This window comes from Helianthus annuus, chromosome 9 (assembly GCF_002127325.2).
Source record: "Helianthus annuus cultivar XRQ/B chromosome 9, HanXRQr2.0-SUNRISE, whole genome shotgun sequence".
NCBI classification, from domain to species: domain Eukaryota; kingdom Viridiplantae; phylum Streptophyta; class Magnoliopsida; order Asterales; family Asteraceae; genus Helianthus; species Helianthus annuus.
The window spans coordinates 101,208,006-101,227,570 of NC_035441.2; the positions used below are offsets into that span (position 1 = coordinate 101,208,006).

Here is a 19,565-nt window from a genome sequence, read left to right on the forward strand (position 1 = left end):
CAAAGAAGATACCAGTCGTTGTCAAGCCCATAGAATTGAAAGCTTCGGGCCAAAACGTCAGAGAACAGAAGATCAAAGAACCTAAAGTTCAAGAAACAAAAATGAAGCTTTCTCAGGGGCAGAAAGATCGACTGAGGAAAAAGAGAAAGAAAGCGAGAGAATATCTCGAAAAGATTTTGTCCTCGGGTTCGCCCGACAGATTGAATAAAAGTTCTGATGAATCTATTCCCTCAGCTGTAAAGACAAGCAAAAAGAATTCATCAGATACAAATCTGGGGACAAAAGAGGAGAAGAAGAAGGAAAAGGTCGGCGATGAAACTGACGTGCCGAAGTCAGACAAGCCACCTTCAGGCGATGAATCTGGCTCATCAAAGTCAGACAAGCCTAAGTCAGGCAATGATTCTGGTTTGTCAATGCCAGAGGAGCCATGTGTTGAGGTAAAGGTCGAGAATGCTAGTTTAACAATGGATGAGAAAAACTTTCCACCATTGTTGAATAAGAATTCAAAATCACCCAAGGCTGGTCAGGCTTGGGTGAAACTATTCAAATAGAAAAAACCTGACTTGCCGGAGCTCCCAGGTTTGTAAGCGTGGAGCATGAATCGGCATCTTTTTAAATCTGTGTTTGAAGGTTTTGCAGGAATTGCCGGAGATCCCAAGATGGCATCGTGGATCATGAATCGGCATCTGTCTAAAATTCTAATCGGTAACGTCAATCAAACAAACAGTAAAAAGGTTTATTTGTGTTTTTCTTACAAGAGGTATTAGACGAATTTATGTTTCGCAATTGGTACAGAGGATTCTGGACTGCAAATGGTAAATCAAGGACATTAACTTGTACTTGGATTTTCCTACTTTTGTGTAGAAAACAAGATGATGAAGTAACCCCGTACCTAAACTGTTTGGTAAACAAACTAAGTTTTCCGGAAAAACCATTTTGATTAAAACAAACTTAAGTGTTTTGAGATCACAATGGGAAAATAGTTTGTTGTGAGGGGGAGTTCTGATTGTTTACGCCAAGTGGATGGAGAATTGAAGTGATTCTCATCAAGTTGTCAATTTTTGTACAGTTTGTTTCAAATTTTACCAGAAAATCAAAATTGAAACATATTTTGATTTTAGGGGGAGAAAAATTTTAAAAAATTAGAAAATTTGAAAATGTCAAAAACATTGAAAAAGTCAAAAATGAGTTTTGTTGTAAAAAAAGAGGCAGTTGGACTATCACAGCACGCTAAAGAAATGTAATGCCAAATGTGATAAACGGTCTCACTGATGATGTGACGATAGGTTTTTGTACATTTAGTAGATTTATTCGGGATATAAACCTAAAATTTCAAACTTGTGAAATTCATGGGGAACACTACTTGGATATATAGGTAACCCCTGAAATCTCGTTTGAAAGGTCTCGTATTATGATATACTAGGTGTTTATACTCTATGATGTCTGGGGTATTATTCCGGGACTTCTGCTGAACGGTAGTTCTGACCTAGTCCTTGGCTAATACTTTCCGCAAAATGCTTGAAACATAGCATAAAGCCCTCAGCTGATTAGACAATAAAATTGATAATCATCTGTTGTAGCTGAAAAGATCCTCTAAAGGGGACACACTGCTAAGTCGAAGCTGATATCTCTCTGCTGAACGGAAGTTCTGACCTGAGATCCCTCAGTTCTCGCATCTTTCCCCTAATTTATGTACAGATATCATTGTAGTATTTTTGCCTGTAAGACTGAATATTGAGATTCTGGATACGGGAGTATATTCAAGAGGTGGGACACATGAATCGAACTAAGTTCATAAAACACTTAAATAGTATCCTGAATAGATTGAAAATTGTATGAAAACTTAAGTGGACAACAATATCGTCAATCAACGTGAATCGTTTAGAACTTAAAACGATTAAAAGCTTAACGGTGCTTGTGATGTGTCTCAAAACTGATATGATCCTCTTACACAAACTCACAAAAATATGTTTGTACATATTTCATTTCTGCATTTTATTTCTGCATTTTTGCATTTATGTTTCTTATTTTGAAAATCCAAAAAGATTTTCGACAACTGATGTTGAAAAGCTGATATTCAAAATCTCAAAGGCTAAACATGATGAACAAACAGGTTGGTTAAATGGTTCGAAATGTTTAGTTGATTCATTAAGTTGAATCACAACTTGTTTCAAATATTGATCAATTTTTAATTACGAATAATTCTCAAATGTTTAGTTGATTCATTAAATTGAATCACAACTTTATTGGTTTGTAATAGAGTGTTTGAGATGTGTAGGTTTTTGAAGTTGTTACTACGAAAAGCCAGACTACGATCCCGACAGCCGAGTCTAAGGGAGAGTCTGAAGACGAGCTCAACGCTAAAGGAGCTTGTATCTGGAAAGCAAGGCGTCGATCCTAAAAGCACGGAAGCTTGACGAAAGGGGGAGCCTGAAGAGTCTGAAGAAAGAGAGCAACGGAAGCTGAAGACAGATCCACCGGGATTCTATTCAAGCAAGAGGAACTCAAGAGAGATAGAAAGAAAAGTCGCTACGAGTTTCACTACGGATTGACTACGGCAATATCCAAGGGGGAGATTGTTGATGCATTTATTGTCTATCTCCTTCGTCAATTCAAGTCGTAGTGAAAAGCCGAAAGAAATCAAGCGCATAATGTCATATTTAGTTAGAAATGGCAAGGTGGCAAACTTGTAATTAATGAGAACTTTCATTAAGTTGCCTTGACCATATAAATAGGAGGTTATGTCATGATTTTAGTTAGTTTTTTGGAAGACTTCTCTCACAATTGTGTTGGTGGAGATCCAAGTTTAGAGAGAGAAAGTCTAGAGAGAGAAAGTAGTGGTAATCGTGATTCGTGTACCGGAATTGTCACATCTTTCAATAAATCACGATTAGTAGTACGTTATTGTGTGTTCGGTCACGTTCGTTCACGGATTCCGCACGTGAAACGTTCGTTACGCAATCGAACGGTGCCAAAACCGGTCCTACATGGCGGGCCTAGTCAGCAGAAGCCGGGGGGTAGCAATACCGGGCCTACTTCTAAGGGGGCTAGTAGTAGTGGTCCGAGATGTTTCAGTTGTGGTGAGACGGGCCATCGTCAAGCTGAGTGTAAGAAGACCGGTAAAAGACACTTGTTTGCTGAGTCTGAGGATGATCAGTATGAGGAATATGAAAGTAACCCAGTGTATGATGAAGAAACTGATTACGAAGAAGAGGTTGTGACCGGTGATGTTGGGGTGAACTTGGTGGTTAGACGTTCTTGCTATACACCAAAGGCAGATGGAGATGACTGGCTGAAGCATAACATCTTCCACTCAACATGTACTATTTTGGGAAAGGTTTGCACGTTTGTCATTGATGAGGAATTACATCGGCAGGTTGAAGACTTAATTTCTAAAGGGTATGTTCGGGAAAGCATGAGTCCTTGTGCTATTCCTGCTCTGTTGACTCCAAAGAAGGATGGGACATGGATTATGTGTGTTGACAGTCATGCAGTCAACAAGATCACTGTGAGGTACAAGTTTCCTATTCCTCGACTTGATGATTTGCTTGATCAAATTAGCGGTGCCACTATTTTCACGAAACTAGACTTGAAGAGTGGGTATTACCAGATCCGACTCAGGCCTGGGGATGAGTGGAAAACCGCCTTCAAGACTCGTGAGGGGTTGTATGAATGGTTAGTGATGCCTTTTGGCTTATCCAATGCCCATAGTACATTTATGCGGGTCATGAACCAGTTGTTTAGGCCCTTTATTGGCAAATTTGTGGTGGTTTATTTTGATGATGTTCTTATTTATAGCCCTAATTTTGATGAGCATGTGAAGCATGTACGGCAGGTTTTGACCTTGCTCCGAAGGGATAACTTGTATGCAGCCAAAAAGAAGTGTGTCTTTATGGTCCCTAAGGTCCTATTTTTGGGGTATGTTGTTTCTGGTGACGGCATACAGGTGGATGAATCAAAGGTAGCGGCTGTCAAGCAATGGCCAACTCCAACTACAATAACTGAAGTACGTAGTTTCCATGGTCTTGCTTCTTTTTATAGACGATTCATTCGAAATTTCAGTTCCCTTATGGCGCCAGTGACTGACTGCATGAAAGGGAAGACCTTTATATGGACTGAGGAGGCAGAATCAGCTTTTCAGTTAATCAAGGAAAAGCTTACATCAGCACCAATTCTAATATTGCTAGATTTTTCTCGGGTTTTTGAACTGCACACAGATGCCTCGCAGGGTGGTATTGGGGCAGTCCTAAGTCAAGGGGGGCGTCCAGTGTCCTATTTCAGTGAGAAGTTGACTGGGCCAAAGTTGTGTTATAGCACTTATGATCTTGAATTTTATGCAGTAGTCCAGGCTGTGAAACATTGGCGTCATTATTTGTTTCACAAGGAGTTTGTTTTATTTACAGACCATGATTCATTGAGGCATATCCGCAGTCAAGATAAAGTGTCACATAAGCATGCCCGGTGGATGGCTTTCTTGGAAAAGTTTACTTTTGTTGTGGAGCATAAGTCTGGAATTTCGAATCGTGTGGCAGATGCCTTGAGCAGAAGGAGTAGCCTGCTTGTTTCTATGAAAGTTGTTGTACCCGGGCTAGACAATCTCATGGAACAGCTCACAACAGATCCATATTTTTCTGTCATTTTGCAGGATGTGCAGTTTGGGAAGAGGACAGATTTTCTTGTGCATGACGGTTTTCTTTTTAAGGAAAATCAATTATGTATTCCTAATTCCAGCCTCCGCCTTCAAATAATTAAAGAACTGCATGGTGAAGGACATGTGGGTAGAGACCGTACTTTACGATTGGTGCAGTCTTCTTATTTTTGGCCTACTATGCGGAGGGATGTTGACCGGTTTGTTAGACGTTGCAGGATCTGTCAAGTTTCAAAAGGCACAGCTACCAATGCAGGGCTTTATATGCCTCTACCCATCCCTCAGCAACCTTGGGTAGATATTAGCATGGATTTTGTGTTGGGGTTACCCCGTACTCAGCGTGGTAATGATTCGATCTTTGTAGTGGTGGACCGGTTTTCAAAAATGGTGCACTTTATTCCTTGCAAGAAGACAACAGATGCAGTTAATGTGGCTCAGTTGTTCTTTCGAGATATCTATCGTTTGCATGGTTTGCCATCCTCTATAGTTTCTGATCGGGATACTCGTTTCTTGAGTCACTTTTGGCGCAGTTTATGGAAAATGGTGAACACTCAGCTCAATTTTAGCAGTGCTTACCACCCACAAACTGATGGGCAGACGGAGGTTGTTAATCGATCACTTGGTAATCTTTTGCGGTGTCTTGTGGGTGATCATGTGAAGTCTTGGGATCAAAAGCTTTGTCAGGCTGAGTTTGCTCATAATCATGCTGTTAATAGAAGTACTGGGTTTAGTCCGTTTGAGGTGGTCTATTCTGCTAAGCCTCGGGGTCCTCTTGATTTGATGTCACTTCCTACCCCAAGTTCTGTTCCCAAGAAGGTGCAAGATTTTGTGGTTGGGTTACATGATGTTCATAAAGCTGTGCAGAATAACTTGGCCAACGCTAATTCAAAGTACAAGCAAGCTGCAGACCAAAAGCGTAGGCAAGTTGATTTTGAAGAGGGTGATTTTGTTTGGGCCATTTTGACTAAGGATCGTTTTTCAGTGGGGGGGTATAATAAGTTGTCAGCCAAGAAGAATGGGCCAGTGGAGATTGTGCAGAAGATAAATTCTAATGCCTATCGTCTGAAGTTACCAAGTCATATTCGTTGCTCTGTTGTTTTCAATGTCAAACATTTGCTGCCTTTTCATGGAGATTCGTCTGATGATGAGGTTGCTGCGGATTCGAGGTCGAATTTTGTCTACCCAGGAGGGAATGATGCGGGCCCAAGTGTGGAAGAGCGGGCCATCTTGTATTTGGAGGCCCAGGATCGTGTAACAAAAGGGGCTTCACTAAAATGGCTCTAACTTGGGCTACGGGGGTCCGTTTTGGGCGTGCGACCAGGCGAAACGAATGTAAGAACGAGCTCCCTCTTGCTGCAAACGCCTAAGGTGGTTTGGGTCATCGTCCGGGCCGAAAAACACTTATTTCTATTAGTTATTTGCATTTTTATGTTTTTTGGACTATTTTGGGCATTTTGTTTTAGGCCGTGTGTTTGGCCAGTTATCTTTTTTAGGCCCATTTCGAATTTCTGTTCTTATTTATATGTCCCTTTAGTAATTGAAACAATCAGACTTGAATTTTGAGAAAACTGAATTTTCACTTCAAATTCCGTGGCCTTTGGGTTGCAATTTGGGGGTTGGAGAAGAACTACACGGGTATTCTTAGAATCAACGTGTTCGATCTTCATTATCGTACTGCGCACTACATCAGGCGGTAACTTGGTGAAGACTCTTGGTGGCTTTATCGAAGTAACCAGCCCGAACTCGCTTGTTATTAATCTCGACAACGAGTAGGAAGGTTTCCTCAATGGTTGTCGTCTTCGCGGCTTGCACGAAATCAGCCACACAATCCGGTAAAGCACGGATGTATTTCTTGATAGTGATATCAGGGGTAGTAACTTGGCCAGGACAAATGATACTCAGCTGCTTAAAGCGGGCAATTAGGCCTGCGTTGTCGCCACCCTCTTGCTTGATGTGCCAGAACTCGTCCTCCAGCTTCTGAAGCTCGTGGGGAGGGCAGAAATCCTTCATCATGATGTCCTTCAACTCATCCCACGTAAACCAATAGGCTGCATCATTCCCACGCTTGTTTCTTTCGGCAGTCCACCAATCTAGAGCCCTGGACTGGAAAATGCCAGTGGCGTTAACAGTGCGTAGGTTTTCAAGACAGCTGCTTTGGCGCAGGGTGACTTCAATTGAATCGAACCATTGAAACATGGCAGTAGGCCCGTCTTCTCTGGTGAATTCTTTGGGGCCACAAGCTTTAAACTGATTGAAGCTAAAAGTAGCTTTTGGAGAATCAGTCCTAGATTCTTCAGAGGACTTGCTAGCGTTCTCGTTAAGCTCGCTGACAATTTGCGGAATGACCTTAGCCATCTACTTTGCGACTAGAGCAGCTATGCGTTTGTACTCATGGTTATGACGAGCAGTGCAGGAGTGATGCGATCCAAATGACGACATTGTCTGCAACAGACATCGCCATAGGACTCAGACGCAAGTCGATTAAGTCTAGCATATTCTATAGTATCTCCTCGCGCTACTTTATATAAAGCTCAGGAACACATCCAATCACATAATCACGTAGGCACATAATTCCACAGAGGCACGTAAGCACATAAGCACATAGTCTACGTAAGCACAAAAGCACGTAATCCACATAAGCACATCTTCAGCTATATTTTGCACATATTCACCTACATATATTGCACGTATTCACCTATCTTTCACAGTTGCGTAAAGCGATCGAGAGTTGCGAGTGCGAATAGCGAGTAGCAATTGCGAGTAACACAGCGTATGGATCCCATACCTCCCAATAGTGTGATGAGAGAGTTGCGATTTGTTAGCGTATTGAGATAAATGTGTAGTGCGAGTTGCGCGTGTTGATCAAAGCGAAAAGAGAAAAGCGTATAAATCACCAAAAATCAAAACACATAAGCATGTAAAACCACATAAAAGCGATAAGTCTTAGAGTCAGCGGCGGCGAAATCCAGAGTCGAGACACATAAAATCGGGAATAGATTATCTTGGCTGATAGACGTCGACTACCCAAAGTGATTCGACTATTCTCAAGGACTTCGAGTACACACTTTGGACTTCTAGACTGTGCTCTCGTCTCAATCTGGGCGAACGGCACGCATCCCTCCAGTTACAGCGTGACTCAAGTCATTGGAGTCCGTCGAGACTTTGGTGAGAGTTTTGTAAAACCACAATCGAGAGCGGAACGAGTCATCAAGATTCGGGTTTCACCCCTAACCTAGCAACTGCATTCCTGTTCGTGTGATAGAATCACGAGATAGAGAGAGAAAATCTGCGTCGAAGTATGGATTTCACTCCTGATTCAACGCAAATTCTCGTGTTTATAACAAAAAGTCGCGTCTGGCAAGCGATTTAATCGAGAGTTTGCGGCTTTCACACCTAATCTCCACCAAAACACTTGCTTACATGAGTATTTTAGAAAATTTGTGTGTTTTGCCAGCCTTAGGAAAGGCTGACCTTGCGTGAAGCGGTAGCATGCAAAGTCCGCGCAAGAGTGTAGTGTTCAGCGAGTTCGACCGAGAATAGTAAGTAAGCTCGTACAAAACCCTTACAGGGCTTGCACAAGTCGGTCTGTGGGTACTTAAACTATAGACAAGGTCGTTTCTAAGACATCGACCCGGACTAGGTCGAGTCTTGCCTAATTCCCTATAGTTATGGCTCTGATACCAATCTGTCACACCCCAACCGATGGCGGAAACATCGGGATGAGGCACTGAACGAAACAGATTGTCCAGGAGAAGTCCATAACAACTAATATTACCGAATATTTAACGTTAACTCCCATACCAAAACATATCCATCAAAATAATTATTACAGACATAGATATCTCATAGACAAATCATAGTTCCGACAACTCAAAATATTAATTGTTTGTTTCTAGACTCTCTCCTAGCTTGATTCCACAAAAGCAAGGCAAAGCACAGCATCCTAAACACCTGTCACATACGTTAAAATAAAGTCAATACACGTAGTGTAAAGGTGAGCATACAAGTTTAATAGCATAATAGATAGCGAAAGCGGTTTACGCATAACCAGCATGTAATATGTAGTAATGCGAAGCAAGTAGGTTATCGACAATGAAATATGCACAGACGTGACTGCCAGTTGTAGAGTGCGCAACACATATCACCACTGTGACACATGAAGAAATACCCTTAGCAACCCCCGTCCACGACAGGTGCTGAGTCCAAACTATAGTACTATCGTTACTAAGGTGTCAGGCAACAACCATTGTGTAAACATAACATACAAGCATTCATCGAATAACACGTATGACATGCGATAGCGGTTAGCGTATAAAAGGTGGTTGCGTTGTGTGATCAATGTGATTTGATATAAGTAACGTATGTAACACCCAAAAATGTGTAAAGCAAAAAGGGTTCGAGTATACTCACAGATCGTGTTTAGTAAATAAACACTTTCTTGGATTAAAGGGAGCGCTGAGAGATTAGCCTGAACAGTTAACGATAGCATAAGCATAAGCGATGAACAGTGCGTTAAACGGTGCAAGTGAGACAAGTGACGGATTGTCATCCGATCGGATGGCCTTCCGCAGGGATGTCCATTCGCTCGGAGGGTCGTCCGTTTGAGATGGATGTGTTTGTGTATGATGGAACTTTGATGTTTTCGTTGTAGCATTTTCAAAATAAAGAAGTGTTTCTACAAATCAGGTCATCCGGACGAATGGCCGTCCGATTGGATGGCGATTCGTTTGAAACTAAATCCTTTGAAACTTGTGAAAATTGTTAAGTGTTGAAAAGCCACAAGTCATCCGTTCGGATTGTCGTTCGATCGGATGGCAATCCTATCGGACGGCAGTCCGTTTGGTGACCTGTTCGTTGTGAAAACTTGTAAAAATTGTTAAGTTATAAAGTTTGCGATTGTACTGAGATAGTATGACAACGTGTCGAACAACGGAAACCCCATCAAGTCCAAGTCGTCCAATCGGATGGAATCACCCCGTCCAATCAGTTAACTGTTCTTGACGGGTGTTTATGTTCAATCCGTGAATCGGTCGTCTTCTCCCGATAGGAATCCATTCTCAGTCCAACTCTTCACTATAGAATGAGTAGAAGATCTGAACGAGCCCGGATCTTATCGGTTTTATGTGAAAATTTGAGAATGTTGAAGAAAAGTGGAAATCAGTTGGAAAATGTTTAGATTATGACGAAATCAGTGTTTAAACATGTTGAAATCTCTTAGATCTGAGTTGTTCTTGGTGGAATGAGGTCACACTTTGAAGTTCATGAGAACCCATGATGACATCACCCCAAAACAGCCCAAATCAGTAGATTTCACGGTGAAAAGTTAAGATTTGATGGTGAAAATGATGAAGAAGTGTGTGTAGATGATAGAAGTACAAGATTTGAGGTAGAAACTTACAAGAATCACGAGGAATCGAGAGAAAATAGCCCAAAGTGTGCTGGTCGGACGAGAGAGCAGTCACATCATGAACAGTGATGTGACAGGTGGTATTTATAGGTGAAGAGGAGTTAAGGCGGTGTGCAGTGATGGATCGAAGGGCAGTTCGATCGGATGGTGAGTGCGAGTTGGTTTTCGACTTTTCGTTTCGTGCGTTGAGCGTTGCGATGCGATGCGGGTAAGCGATACGATAGTATTAAATAATAGTTACACAAATAACCTAACTATCATATAACAACATAAGTAACCTTACATCTCGAGTTTGCGATGATATTGCGTTGCGATAGAGTTGCGATTACGTTTTCGAATAATCACCACAAAACAAATATAAACATGCACAAGTAACACATAAGTAGCACACACACGTAAAACAATATCAAGAACATGCGATTGAAGTTGCGATGCGATAGCAATGCGATAAATAGATTAACGATAAACTGCGATTATTGCATTTACTCCACATAATACAACTAAAGTACATAAATTAAAGTATCGATTACAAGTCAAAGAGTACAATAAATAATTAAGCAAGGAGTGACAGATCGCATTTAGCAATCTTTTCTTCCTTTGACTTTGACTTTGACTTGTACTTTGACTTCAAAGACGCGGGTTGTTACAGCTATGTGGCTGGAATATGATCATTTTTCCCATTCTATGTGACGTGACTTTGGTCGTTATCGGCTCGACTCGTTGAAAACCAAAAGGCGAAGATCGATATATAAAAGTGAACATCGATACGGGGTTTTCCTCTAGCGCTATGCGACGGGAGTATGATTGGTTTTCCCTCGTGTTATGAGCGTGACTCTAGTCATTATCGGCTCGACTCATCTGGAAACCATAAAAGCAACTATTGATATTGGTTATGATAATACCAATTAAAAGAAATTAAAATAGGTTTTTCTTTTCACCGCACAACGCGACGAGAGTTTGATCGTTTTTCTACTGCTGTTACTTTGATCGTTATCGGCATTACTCATTGGAAACCATAAAAGAGAAGATTAATAATAGAAAACATTAATATCGATGCTAATTATATCAATAGAAAAACACTAAATGTAGAAAAGAAAAAAATACAAAAATTGAAAGAAAAAAAAAATTCAAAAAACAAAAAGTACCATTAGAGAAAAAAATTCATAAAAAACAAAAGACAAAAAAATTACTATTCCTAACCCCATTTATGGATAGTTATTATATTAGTATTTTGACCCGTCGAGCATTACGACGGCGTTAAAATTTAAAGTAACTCGAATTTGTATCGTCAAATATTTGGCTCGACTTGTTTTTGAACAAAATTTACATCAAAATATAAACCAACCGAAACACACATAAAATAAGCACGAAAACGTATTATGTTTGACCTGACTTATTATCAAGAAAAAAAAGCACGTAAAAAAATAGTATTTTTCAAGTTAAAGAATGGTATCGCGTGTTGAGACGACAAAACTTATGACAAAACGTAGACGATAAGTCAGGTCAAACATAATATATTTTTGAACAAAATTTATGACAAAACGTAGATCATTTACATACCGGCTAGTGAAAACGTAATACGTTTTCGAAGAAAGTTACTCGAACTTATATACTGACTAATGAAAACGTATTAAATTTGACCCAACTTGTTTTTGAACAAAATTTATGACAAAACGTAGACTATTTACGTTAAAACGTAAACCAATTTGGATATATACTAAACATAAAACTCCAAATGATCAAAATGACATTTTACAAATATAAGAGGTGTAAATGACAATGTAGAATATAAGGTAAAAAGGGTAAAAACCTAAAACTAAAAGACAAAAAAATATTTAAAAAATAGGAAAAACCCTTGACATGACTCTTATTACAGTATAATACCTTTCTTGAAATGTTATATATAGATATACAATTTTAATGAATTTTAGCTCAAAATATGCTTGCTATATCATATTTTAAAAAAACATACATGATTACACAATTAGTATGTTGTTAGTGCATAGGAAGAAAATGATGAAATTAGCACGGAATAGAGAGTATAAAGTCAACTAGTATATTGTTAGTGAATATTATAGTTATACATGTATCAAAACTTTATAATCATAAAAACAAGGGGAATTGGCCTCAAATAATCTCATCTACACTTTATTGGTCATTAATGATTCCACCTCAGAATATTCTTATCACTAGTCTCACCTTTCATCTATTTTTCCTACAATGGTCCTACGTTAAAAAACTTAACGAAGTTAAGCTTTTTTTCAAATTACAAACAGATTTTTTAGGGCTTTTGATCAGAACGATGATACGAGTCCATTGATGTAAAACTTACTTCGAAATGGTGCTCCAGGTGACTTGATTTTGGTTCACTGGAAATCTAAACACCCGAATTGAAGCGTCGTTTTCATTGTTTGGAGCACCGTTTCGAGGCAAGTTTTACATCAATGGACTCGTATCGTCGTTCTAATCAAAAGCTCTAAAAAATCTGTTTGTAATTTAGAAAAAAGCTTAACTCCGTTAAGTTTTTTTAACGGGGCACCATTGTAGGAAAAATAGGTGAAAGGTGGGACTGGTGGGGGGATATTCTGAGGTGGGATTATTAATGGACAATAAGATCTAGGTGGAATTATTATAGGCTAATTTCCTAAAAAAATAATATGTAATATAAACTAGGGTCTCTCAGCATGTTGCGGCAGGGCATCGATATCAAAAAGCAACCAAAATAGAAAACTCAAAAGCTAAAGTCATATGAACAATACGATATCAACACGTGTTTTGTTCGTTGCAACAACTCAATTCGGCAAATAAAAAGCACACTGCTTCATAGTTTTGAAAAATTATAATCTAACAATCTTTTAATCTAAAAGATCTTATATTTTTCAAAGGTGAGTTTTCTTTAATAATGTCATGTGTAGTAGTTGATCTCAAGACCTCCAAACCCAAGTGTTTCTAAAGGTTTTTATTTGCCAATGAGCCATCAACCTCACCACTATTATATTATTTACTTTAAAATTATATACAAGTCTAATTTACAACATGCTTGTGTATATGGTTGTTGTAAATTGTGCATAAATTGTATTAATTGCTACTCTTAGTTGAACCTTTAGCTTAGAAAATTGTACATTACTTTTCTATTTTGTCAGTAAATCCATATGCCACGCTCCTCTCATCATAGCCACGTATTGTTTTAAAGGCATTTCTTTAGTGGTACAGATAGAGAGAGAAGAAACAGATCGTATGACGGAGACTGGAGAGATGAGAGCGATAGAGAGAAGAGAAAGAAGCAGAGCAAAGGGAGCCCAGAGGTTCCACCCACCAGTTACGTCGGCACCGATGTAGTGGCGGTGTTCAGGTTTCCGATGTCGTCGTATTGGAACGTTAGAGGTCCGGCGAAACTACAGCGTGTTCAACCAGCTTCTTACGCGAATCTCAGATCTTCTTCTTCCTCTTTCAAATCGAAGAATTCTAAGGTTACCCGTAGTAGCTCCGGTGTCGGAGTTAAGGATTCCAATGGTAACAAGGTAACTACCGCACTCTTCGTATCTATTTTACCCATTTAAAAACTTGCATCCACATGAAGTTATAGAATTTGTGATGTAATTGTTCTTTGATTTGATTATTTTTCATTTTATTGTGAATTTTAGCTTTTTAAATAGGATCGAGGCTTATTTAGGTGAACTTTTAATTTGGGTCACTCATAGTTATATTTTTTTACTATATTGTTATGCAGATTTTCTTGACAAGTTCATATTTTTAGTGTTCTTATCATTGATTACCCTACAATTTATTGTGATTTTTAGGTTTTTAAAGAGGAATGAAGCTTATTTAGGTGAACTTTTAGTTTGGGTCAATCATAGTTTTGTGTTTTTTAACGTATTATTATGCATAACCCTTTCTTTCTTAGTTTCTTGGGCTAAGCTTTGACCGGTCTTTTGCCTAAACCAGTCCAAAGTTAGTGTTTTGATTTGTATTTTTAAGAAACTTTTTGAACGGATAAGAAACACGAATGATCCGTTCAGTGGCGGAGCTAGCCCATTAATTCAAGGATATCCTCGTATTTGTTTTGGGGTATCCTTTGTATAAAACTAAAAAAACCGAAAAAAATACACTACGAATACGGGGTTGAGCCGTAGCCCGTGCTGCCCTCTTAATACATTAGCTCCGCCCCTAGATCCGTTTGGTTATGATGAGTTAGGGATGAGTAATGGCAAGTTGTTTTTACTGTTTTCCCATTTTTGTAGGACTAAATGAGAGAGATGCGTAAACATCGATGTTTGTTGATACAGGATCAAAAGATTGGTCTTCGGGTGCAGCCGTTGTGGTAGGAGGGCGGGTGGAGCAATCACGCTGGAGGAGATAAAGGCGGACCCCCAAAAGTGTCAGAAGTTAGGATCAAGATGTTGCGTGCGAGTATTTGCCATGTTGATATCCTATGTTGCAATCGGATACCTACTGTATGTAACCCATCCTTCCAAATATACACATAAAGATTTGAATTACAATGCTCTAATAGTTTTATTGTTTAACTAACATCGTAGCCTTTGTTTTCCGCATATCCCTGACACGATGGCGTTGGGTACGTATGTTGCAACCATAATTCATTTGTTTTAACCGTGTTTCTTGATAGAATGTTAATTGTTATTTTTCATAATATGATTTTTGACCACGTTTAAAACTTAATCATTTTCAGTAGCTAGGTTTGTGACCTTTGAATTTTAGTTGTTACTATGGTCACAATGTTTGTAATCATTTTCCAACATAACTGTTATTTTTTTATACTTTTTTCAAAAATGAACAACTATTCTCATGACGAGTTTTGTTTTGGTCGCTAAACTTCGGACTATTTGGTTTCGTTCGCTAAATTTGCAACTGTTTATCATTGTACATTCCAGTTGCATTTTCCCTGTTTAATAATGCAATGGCCCAGTTAACCATGTTGATTCAACATATAACATAGTTGGGACTTGGGTGCATGATGGTTGAGAGCATTAGAGAAGATAAAACTCAGGTCAAAACCCGTGTAGCCGGTACCAAGTATGCACTCTCAACTTAATATTTGATTTTTAGTTAATTTGATAACTTGTTAAAGTTGATGACTTAAAAAAAATTGTACCAGAACATATTCTTAAACACATATAATAAAGGGTTAGTTGAAGTCCAAAAATGCATTTTTAGCATTTTGCCGATATCAAAGACTTTTAAAATCAATGTTGATCCAGAGTGTCAAAATCTACTTAATTGGGTAAAAATTATGTCATTATGTATAATTTGACTTTTATGGTCAAATGTAGCACTTACTGAACACAATCATATATAGTTGGTTTAGAAAAACTAACTTTAAATTAGTCTTTTTGCTTAAAAGCCTATTGGAGCTATTACATTTTTCATTCACAAGTTCTTATAATTGTATCATATTGTAATTCAAAGTGGAGTCTATGACTTTGAAAGTCAGCTACAATAAACTCTTGATTTGTAGCTCAAACATCAAGATTCTTGGAGGCATATAAGCTATTGGCAAAGTGAAGAAGTATGTAGAAGGTGAATGGCATTTGATTTGTAGCTCAAAGGAGATGGAAGAACATGTTCAATTCAAGAAGTTATTATCAACAGATGATGACCCGAACAAACTTTATAAAAGTACGTTGAAGGTCAATGGCGTTTGTATTGTCATACATTTTTCATGGTTAGTGTTTAGTGTTATTTAACCATCCTCGCCGCAACGTGGATGAGCTTATGTTGATGTCTTAATTTTAAGCCCCCGACCGCAATGCGACGGCGGGGCTCCATCTAGTTTATACTAAAAATCAAATATAAAACTTTATTAATACAAAGTAAATAAAGAAGTAATAAAACTTATTTTTTTTAAAAAAAAGTTAAATAAACTTATTTGAAATTTGTTTTCTTCTTTGTACCCATCCAGACCGGCAAAAAAAAGTAAAAGAGGCTTAGATTATACGGTGCGGAGGAGTTTGAAAATGGGGTGTTATGCGGCATGTGGACGACATGTAAGCACGTGCCAGAAATGGGACTTGGTGCAAAAACAAAAGGTGTGGGACGAGGCGTGGAAGAGTGACGTTATTCGACACTTGGCACTCATTTTTTGTTATTTTTTTATTATTCAAACTATAAAAAATATATTTATTTTTTTAAATGCCTATATAATAATTAACAATAATAAAAAAAGATTACCTAATTTCAATATTAAACGATTACATAACTAAAAAAAGATTACATAAATAAAAAAATGAAAGCTAAAAAAACGAAGCTTAGAAAAAAACCGAAAACTTTAGCTTATCGAGAAAGATCCTCATGATCTTATCGATGTTTTCACCTTTGTGCCTTAGTTGTATGAACTCTTTTTTTAATATTGTTCACCATTTCCTTAAGACTATGGTGTTTGAGGAAGGGCGTTTTAAATTCCTCCCAAGTCATTGCCAGTGCGGCTTCAATTCCCTTTTTAACCCTAATGTTATCCCAACAATTCTTTTCTTGAGCTCTTAGTTTGCCGGTCACATAAGCCACAAAGTCACTTAGGTCACAATGGGTTCTTTGGAAACACCTTCAATATCGCTTATCCGTCTTTGACAAGCAATTGGATTCGCCTCTCCATTCTAAGTCGGAGGCTTGTACGCCACGAACTTGTCGTAGGGGCAAGTTTTCTTTTCTTTAGCCTTATCCTTCTCTGGGTAAGGCTCTCTTTCAGTTCATTTATTCTTTCTTCGACGACCGTTAATATGGTAGTTTGTAGCCTATCCATAAATCCGGGTAGGCTAGCTTTTATAGCCTTTCCAACTTCTTCGGAAATCTTCTCACGTATCTCCTCATTCATGAGGGATACCGTGGCATCACCACTTCCTCCCGAAATTGTTTCACTAAAATGTTCACAATAGGTTAATTAACATTTCTATTTACTGTTTTCATAATATATATGGGAATTTAACTACATCGTTTGTTAATATACACACTATGCATCCTTCCTATTTGGTTTGGCTAAATTTTTAACTTGCCTTAACCATTTATTCTTTATTTTCTGGGTTTGGGTGTATAAGTGCACCCCCTCCCAAGCATTTTTACCACAATTATTTTCAACATTTCCTTAGTGATTGTTTTATCGTTGTTTCTTACCAGATTTCGCAATCAAGTCTCGAACCGAACACATTCATCCTTTTTAACCTTAAGCTCTGAATACCACTTGTAAAATTTGTCACGTTATATGTAAAAAAACTAATATTTTATACAAACTAATTCACAAAAAGATTACAAGTTTTAACAAAAACTAAACTAACCAAAGTAGCTATGATTCAATTCAAGGTATATGTCCTTAAATTTTAAGTTTAGAAACATAATTAACTAAAACACGGAAGAGAAAAAGTTGTAAAGTGTGTTCGGTTCTTTGCGCAGCTTGATCTTCCATCCGGTTTCCTAAGACGGGTATTACCTGACATTTAAATCCAATTAAATGATTAGTATTCACGACATTTAAACGAAATGGTTTAACCCAATAATGAAAACAACAATTTTTTTTTATCCAATTTGGTCCAAACCCAATTTTATTCTTTAGAGGTTTATTTCTCTACATTCCAATTCACATCCAATTCGGTCCGGAACTAATTTTATTCTTTAGAGGTTTATTCCTCTACAATCCAATTCGGTCCAGACCCAACTTTATTCTTTAGAGATTTATTCCTCTGCAATCCAATTCATATCTAATTCGGTCCAGACCCAATTTTATTCTTTAGAGGTTTATTCCTCTATAATCTAATCCAATTCATATCTAATTTGGTCCAGACCCAATAATATTTTTATTAGGTTTATTCCTCTACACTTTTTAAACAACAACCCACTACCTGGGCCTATATTCCTTGAGTTTTTCGCTCCTGCTATTCGGTTTGGGTTTATTACTTGTTTAACATGTTATGAGACTTTGAGCGTTTTAACTCAAGTCTTCTACTTTCTCGAAAAAGCTTTTCAATATTTCCCCCAACCATAACCAAAGTCATGGTTAGTTTTGCTTAGAATAACTATGGCGTTATAATGCCATCTTTGGATTTATTTTCTTACTTGTTTGACTTGTTATGAGATTTAATCTCTATAACTCAAATCATCCGCATTCTTTCATCAAGATTTTCTTATCATTTTTCAACCATGATCAAGAATCATGGTTGGTAACTCGGAGAACACCTCGGCTTCCATGACCCCGTGGGTCATTTATACCTTGGTTTTACTTGTCTATCATCTACCTTATGGCCCTATAGACCATAAATGACCCGTTTGGTTCACCCTTGTGGCTCTCGTCGTCCACAAGATACAATTATCACTTTTAATCATTTTTACCATGGTCCTTAACTATGTTCATATGTGTTGGGCATCACCTCCGCTTCTTTGACCCCGCGGGTTATTTATACATCAGTTTTACATGCCTTCGGCACAGGTTGTTTTAAAGGCTCGTTTTTCTTTACTTATACGACAATTCATCTTGGCAACATCCATAAATTAACTAATAACAGAAATAATAACGCAACATCATAGCTACGTACCTTAAAGCTTTCCCTTGAGATGAGTATCCTTTCCCACTTTGTCTCCCAGTGTATCACTTGAGTTGCTTATCTTTACAACACAATCGATCATTAGGACACCATCACATATGGCCATTTTACCAATACTTGCTAACAACCATCAATGGGGTTTTTGACCAAAGTTTTTCATGAATTGTTAGTATCTAGTTTTCACTTAGGCATTTTACCAAACACCTTATGGGCATAACTCTTAAGCTATTCTTATTAGCTCAATTTGGCAACTTCCTACCATCTCATTACAACTCAACCAATTCATACTTCTAGTAACAATCAATTAACATGTAATTTCAGTTCATCAAGACTATTACATTCAATTATTACACATCAATTTGGGGTTTTTCATGCTTAGGTTAAAAACCCACTTCACTTGATACTAAATAATTCACCTAAACTTGTCACATGTCAATTACTTCACAAAATCAATAATCATGGTAGCCATAAACACTTCTACAATCATCAAAACTCATCTTTATAGTAGCAAAAATCATTAAATCCTCTTATTTCATGGATTCTCTAAACAAGTAAATCTCACCAAAAGTGAAATTACAACTTACCTTAAATTTGATTGATGTTAGATAATCAAAATTCTCCAACATGCAAGGGAATAACCTTGATTTTCCCCTTTGATTTGCATATTTTTGTGTTAGATAGTTTGGAAGAAGGTTTTCACCCTTCTCTCTCTCTGGAACGATACACACACATGTGTGTAATGTTATAAAATTCAGCTTTTAATCATTTAAGTTTGCTACTTGTTCACATTCAGCCCTTGTACTTTATGAGTTGCTTTGTTTGGTTCAAACCCACTTGACACAACTAGTGATTAACTAGTCTTTTAACTAGGTTAAAACATTCCTAGTTATTATACATCATGATAATTATTGGTTTAAGCATAATAATCGAATATAGTATTTTTGGGGTGTTATGATACGGAATT

The 19,565-nt window shown here is 37.9% G+C and overlaps 1 long non-coding RNA gene across 1 annotated transcript; it reads right to left on the reverse strand.

Annotated features, from left to right (window-relative positions):
• Window positions 1-17,345: 17,345 nt before the first annotated feature.
• On the reverse strand, window positions 17,346-19,314 carry LOC110874456. The gene is made up of 3 exons (XR_002555967.2): window positions 19,186-19,314; window positions 18,593-18,662; window positions 17,346-17,493 (listed from the first exon to the last, which is right to left on the reverse strand). It is a non-coding gene; the product is annotated as an uncharacterized LOC110874456 (long non-coding RNA).
• Between the last annotated feature and the right edge of the window lie 251 nt (window positions 19,315-19,565).